This window comes from Lactuca sativa, chromosome 2, assembly GCF_002870075.4.
Source record: "Lactuca sativa cultivar Salinas chromosome 2, Lsat_Salinas_v11, whole genome shotgun sequence".
Classification (NCBI taxonomy): Eukaryota; Viridiplantae; Streptophyta; class Magnoliopsida; order Asterales; family Asteraceae; genus Lactuca; species Lactuca sativa.
In genome coordinates, this window is record NC_056624.2 from 152,924,106 (window position 1) to 152,931,185 (window position 7,080).

A 7,080-nucleotide genomic window follows, 5' to 3' on the forward strand; every position below is an offset into this window, starting at 1 on the left:
CTAAGGTTCGAGTAAAAGTAGCATCGAGCCATAATATGGATGGTTATGGCAATGATTTTAAATTGATCGAACCATTAGACATGACCCTAAGGTTTGAGTAAAAGTAACATCGAGCCATAATATGGATGATTATGGCGATGATTTGAAATTGCTCGAACCATTAGACATGACCCTAAGGTTTGAGTAAAAGTAACATCGAGCCCTAATATGGATGATTATGGAAATGATTTGAAATTGCTCGAACCATTAGACATGACCCTAATGTTCGAGTAAAAGTAACATCGAGTCATAATATGGATGATTATGGCGATGATTTTAAGCTATTAACTCGGCCTATTCGTAAATGGTAGTTTTTGAAAGGAATGGAATATATCATTTTAGAATAAGTAATCGAATTACATCCAAAAAAGAACCACAAAAGTTCTGAATTCTAAAATGTCGTCATTGTTTGATTCCTTTCTTCTTGGCTACCTTGTGCTGCCATTTTCAAAAGTGGGATTTTTGGAGGTTACGCATGTTTCATGTCCTTGTTAGTCGGATCCCATCTAATGTCTCTAGAACGTATGCTTCACTTCATCGTACTTTGATCACCTGATATGGCCCTTCCCATTTGGACCAAGTTTTTTCATGGGCTCTTGCCTGCTAGCTTCGTTTTTGCGCAAAACCAAATCACCCACTGCATATGATGACTTTTTTACCCGGGTGTTGTACTATATATCTACTAATGCTTTGTAATAGGCTTTCCGTGTTGCATCCTCTTCTCATTTTTTTCCTCTAGCAGATCTAGATTTGTTCGGAGATTCGCTGTGTTCGATCGTATTTATGGGTTACTGGTTCGGGTAGTTCGAATCGTGACTTATATATGAATGACTGCTTATGTTCCATATATCAAGCCGAAAGGAGTTTATTTGGATGATGTTCGTACCGTGGTTCGATATGCCCATAACACATGTTGTAGTTCATCAGCTTAATTTTCTTTGGCTTTTCCCAACCTCTTCTAAATTCCCTTTACCAGAGTTCGATTTGTTACTTCTACTTGACCATTGGCCTGAAGATGAGCCACTGAGGTGAAGTTCTGCTGAATTCTCTTTTCCTGGCACCATTTCTTGAAGGGGTTTCCAGCAAATGATTTGTCTCCATACGAATTTGATAATTCCCTGGTTATGGTCGTGACTGCTACGATAAGGAATTTGAGCTTTCCTGGTGCTTCAGGGAAAGGGCCCACAATATCAATTCCCTACTGAAGGAATAGCCACGGGCTTGTAATGCTAGCCATATTTTGTGGCAGCAGTGCTGGTATATTCGCATGTATCTGACAGTTGTGACATTCCTTGATGAACGTTTCCATGTCGCGGGTCATGGAAGGCCAGAAGTATCCTGCCCGAAGGATCCTCTAGGTGGTTGCTCATGATCCTCCATGTGTTTCATAAACCTTAAAGTGTATCTCTTGCATTACTTTCTCTGCTTCTCTGTTCATTACACATTTCAACCATGGGGTGGAATGACCCCTCCTGTATATTCGGCCCCAATACATAGTATAGTTTGGTGCGTTAATTCGCATCTTTCTTGCCTCTTTCGCATCTTTCGGCATCACTCCTTTTTTCAAAAAAAGGACGTAAGGTGCCATCCATGAAATTTCTTCCTCTAGCTCCATGGCTTCACTTTGCGGCTTATCAATGCTTTTTCTCGGCAATACCTCCACTATGGCCATTTTTTATAGGTGGTTGAAGGATACTGAGGTGAGTTTGGTTAAAGCGTCTACTTCTTTGTTCTTGGATCGTGGAACTTGTGTGATTTCAAACGTTTCGAACTTAGCGATCCACATCTGTGTCTGAGTCAAGTATTTTTGGATGTGCGTTTCTTTCACTTCGTAGGTTCCTTTAATTTGGTTGACCACCAACATCAAATCGCTAAATACTTCAAGATGCGTGACATTCATGCTTATTGCCAATCGTAACCGTGCCAGTAGGGCTTCATACGATGCCTCATTGTTCGAGCACTTGAACTTGAATCATAAGGCATATGTCGACTTGTCTCCATGTGGGCTTGTAACGCCCGCAAATCTGGGCTAGTCAATTTAGAGGCAATAGGGGTCGAAAACGACTTTTCGACAAAAGATTATTTAGAATAAATAATCTTAACCAATTTGTATAGTATGTTACAAGGTTTTCGTACATATAAAGAACGCCGAAAACCGAGTTATAACGAAGAAGTTATGACCTGTTGAAGTTTCGCGATGGAACCGGCACGATACCGGGAAGCGTAAATAGTGAATTTACGATAGAGCGAGATTTAGCCTTAGCGATCTAAACGAAAGTCGTAGAATATGTTAAACTAAGAAAATCGATAAAAAGAACGCCCAAATCTGACTTCGTATGAGGAAGTTATGATTTTTCTAAGATTTAGCATAGCAGTGCACAGCCCGAAATCTGAATTTTTAGATCGGTCGATTTTTAGCCGACGGGATCTAAATGAAAGTTATAGTACTCGTAAATACCAACGCGTGGATATAAAGAACGTCGATAATAGAGCTCGTATGCAAAAGTTATGGACGAAGCTTAGTCCCTACTTTTCGAGCGCGGCGAATTTGATACCGTTTTGTAAATACGAGATAGAATGAGAATTAGCCAACGAGGTCTAAATGAGAGTTGAAGATCTCATTAATAGGAACTCAACGGTAAAAAGACAGACAAAAATGGAGCTCGTATGCGAAAGTTATGGACGAAGCTTAGTCCCTACTTTTCAAGCGCGGCAAATTTGATACAGTTTTGTAAATCCGAGATAGAATGAGAATTAGCCAACGAGGTCTAAATGAAAGTTGAAGATCTCATTAATAGGAACTCAACAGTAAAAAGACAGACAAAAACGGAGCTCGTATGCAAAAGTTACGGATGAAGCTTGGAGACTACTTTACTATACACTTCCTATAAATACAAGGGTGAACTCCTCATATTTTCTTCACACCATAAGCCTTTCTTTCTCTCTCTAACTTCTCTCTAGCCTCCCTAAACCCCTCCCAAGTCTAGGGAACCTCCCTATCACGAGAAGAAAGCCCCGGAGCGCCCGACGGCTCCGAGAAGAAAAGCTTTCGGCTCGGAAACGCTGCTCCAACGAAGCCCGGTTTTTAATAAAAATTCGCTGTAAGCGTGCTACGCTTACGCAATTTTTAATATAGCTTTCAAATAATTATAGGAATGTTATTAGGTCCTTAAAATAATTATTTGGGCTATTATTATGAGTTATATCGAGTATTATTAACGCTTAATAATACTCGGACTAATTAATTTGTCGCGGTTATCGTTAAACTAAACCCTAGTGGTATCGATACTAGGTTTTATCAAAGGAATATCGTTTTGAGAGTATCGAAGCGCTGTCCGAGTGCTGAGTCACCACCTACTCAGGTGAGTGCATAGTTACTTTCATCTTACACATAGATACGAAGTATTTTAATATAAATTACGTGCTATGTGTGCATATTGTTTGAATACTTGTTGTCTATGCTGGATGAATGATTTATACATGTTTTAAATGATTTAAACTGTATATTTATTTTATATCTACAAATATGTTGGGATAAAACATGGGTAGATGAAATAGTTGGTGAGTGATGAAATAAAATAATGAGAGATAGGTGATGATAGATAGGTGACTATGAATTGGTGATGTAGGATACTACAACCTTGTCCGACAATTTGGAGATGTAGTCATCTACCAGAGTATAGATGGCGACCACGGACTATTATAGACAACCCCGTGGAAACACCAGCAGGCTAGCGACCTGTAGGTGATGAATTACGAGTTCAGGCGATGGTGTAACTACGTATTCATGCGATGATAGTCTAACCCTTATTATGAAGTACGAGTCCAGGCGATGTTGTGGCTACGTATTCATGCGATGATAGACTAACCCTTATCATGATTTACAAGTCCAGGCGATGTTGTGGCTGCGTAATCATGCGATGATACCCTAACTCTTGCTAGACACATATTGAGGGAGTAATCCCCGGATTAGTATTGTCTATGCAATGTAGGCGATGATCCTTAGGTAAAGTTCGTAAGAACAATCATATAAGGAAATACGATGTAAGGAGATGAAAAGTAAATATGATATAAGAGATGACCCTTGAGATAATATCTTTAGGGAAGACTAAAAGAAGATAACGGGGATGGGTAATTGGGTTGATTGTTTGATTGTTTAAACATAATAACTATATTATTGTGGGTTGAAAACCCTATGTACTCACCAGGTTTCCCAACCTGACCCACTCAGTTTATTTACATCACAGGTGACGATATGAAGTGACATTACACTGAGAGATTTAAAGAGATGTAGATCACTAGTGTAAATAATTGTAAGTTCTGTTTATGCTTATGTTTCTGTATTAATAATGACATCCCAAACGTTTTAAAATGAAATAAATACGTTTCTTCGAAAATGTTTTAATAACGTATTTATCGTGTTTTTCTGGGAACAAATTCCGCAACATTTTTTATAAAATGAAGTACTCTGATTTTTATAAAGCATAAACAAAAATCGGTCTTTTCTGGCCGTGATTTTGGGGATGTCACAGTTGGTATCAGAGCATTAGTTTAAGCGAACTAGGAATATGGATTTATTTCTAGACTTAAACTTAGAATGCTAAGCGATGATTGTGAGGTGTGAGCACTAGCTTATTTTAGGAATGATGCCTAATTTGCTTTTATGTGCTAAATGATTTGTTATGCTATAGTTTGATCGGATCTATGGTCTGTTGCCGACCGGATCTGGAAACCTTATGTGTTTAGGATTCTAAACGTACGACTACGATATTAGAACTAGCATGTAAACGTTTCGGAGTGATAAGGATGATTTAAACGTCAATCCTAAGTAAAGGTCTAGATTCACCTCATTAGGTGTATAGATCAAGATGGTAAGAACCCGTAGTGGAAACGTAAATGCAAATGGGAACAGAAACCAACCCCCAGTGATTGAGCAAATACCGGTGATGGAAGCCACTGCTGAGCCAATCACAATGGCCGGAGTGCAAGCGATGATCCAAGCGATGTTGGATCGTCAAATGGAGGAAACCAGGCGTTTGCTCCAGCAAAATCGAGAGGAAGCGACCATTCAGATCGAACGGCCCGAGTTGAACGAGGGGCAGACTGAGGAGGGAAACTACAGTGGGACTGTTGGTCAAGCCAACCCACCAATGGTTAAGCAAAACCACCAGGATGGAGGAAATGATGGACGTGGATGCAAATACAAGGATTTCATGGCGTCCAAACCACCGAGTCTATCTGGAAGCCCGACGCCGGTGGAAGTTATAAACTGGATCTCCGAGATGGAGACGATGTTTGAGAGTTGTGAGTGTAGCAACAGGCAAAAGACCGCTCTCGCGGTTCCTCTGTTGAAATCTGGAGTACTAAGCTGGTGGAAGCTACTAGCTGATTCGATGCCCAAAGGAGAAGCGAACAAGATGTCATGGGAGGATTTTCTGGTGCAGCTAAAAATGCAGTACTACTCTGAACAGGATCTTCTGGAAATCAACAACGAGTTTCAGAATCTAAAGAAGGGAAAGATGAGTGTCATCGAGTATGCTGCAAGTTTTACGGAGAAAATGAAGCTTGTTCCTTATCTAGTTCCAACTGAACTCTCCAAGGTCAATAAGTTTGCCCATGGATTACCAGCAGACTTTGGTCCAATGGTCAAACAAGCAACCACTTTGAAAGCCGCCATCTGGGCAGCCAAGAATGTTGAGACCCAAATAAGGGAAAAGGGTCTGGAGAAAGTTGAAGTTGGTGAGAAGAGGAAGTCGGAAGGATCCTCAAGACCTGATAATAAGGGAAAGTTCTCGAAGTCTAACCTGGACGACCGAAGGAATGAAGCCAAGTGGTGTGAGAAGTGCAAGAAGAAACACTTCGGAAGATGCGATGGTGAAGTGACGTGCTATAAGTGTGGTAGGACCGGTCACTATTCCAGAGATTGTACATTCGAAAACAAGAAGTGCTACGAATGTGGAAATGATGGGCATATTTCAAAGAACTGTCCAAAGAAAAATGAAGCTACAAGACCAAATGCACCGCCGAAACCAAGGGCATTTCACATGATCCTCGACGAAGCAGAAAACCGTGCGAGGAATCAAGGATGAGGACTTCATATCCGAAGATCAAGTCATGCAGTAGCCATAGTATTGTATGATGTAGCCTATTAGAGGCATAGCCTAGGGTGAACTTGAACACCTATGTAATCATTTCAAGAAATAATATAAAACCTTTGTTTCGTTATCTGATGTGTTAAGTTGATTCGCTGCATGGTGACTTGGGAAACTGCGAGACAATACTTGGGACGAGTATGAGTAGGTGTGAATGGTAGTAGAGGCCTATACTACCAGAAGCACAGGACTCACACTTGGATCAGGGAAAGTCACAAGGTTACCAAGAAGCTAGTAATTGATTTCGTTTTATTCAAGTGTGTTGTTACCATCGTTTCGGTAATGACTAAGAAGATTGTTGATATTCCGACCCTAGTGGTCATATCGAATCGAGTCCGACTACGATGAGTATGTTGTGTGGTTCAGAGAACCAAGTTTGATGTAGCGTCCGACTTAAACCAAACGGTTGAAATCAAAGCGATCAATAGAAGTATCACACTCGTTGTTAAAGAACTTGGTGGCTAGAAATGCCTAATGTTAAAGTGTGATTATATCACATTAGAACATGAAGGAAGGCATAGTCTGTTTTAGGATTTAACTCTAAGAGACCTAAGTCTAAGTGTTGCAACATACGATGATATGTCATTAGAATATGACACATCGATCTATAGTAGTAATAAAAGAACTTATCTCAAGTCTGTATCCAGCAAGGATCGAGATTGTGACTTGAAGGTCATAATTTGGAGTCTAACCTGAGGTAGAGAGCAGGTGCACGATCGAGTACTCTTACAGTCAATGAGTTTAAGAGATAGAATCGAAGGAATGTAGAAGTTATAATTATTACCTAGGATGAAGAGATGACGTATGGAGTCATTATACGACCCTGTTTCGTTGATGATTCTGGGACGTAATCATCCTAAGGGGGAGATAATTGTAACGCCCGCAAATC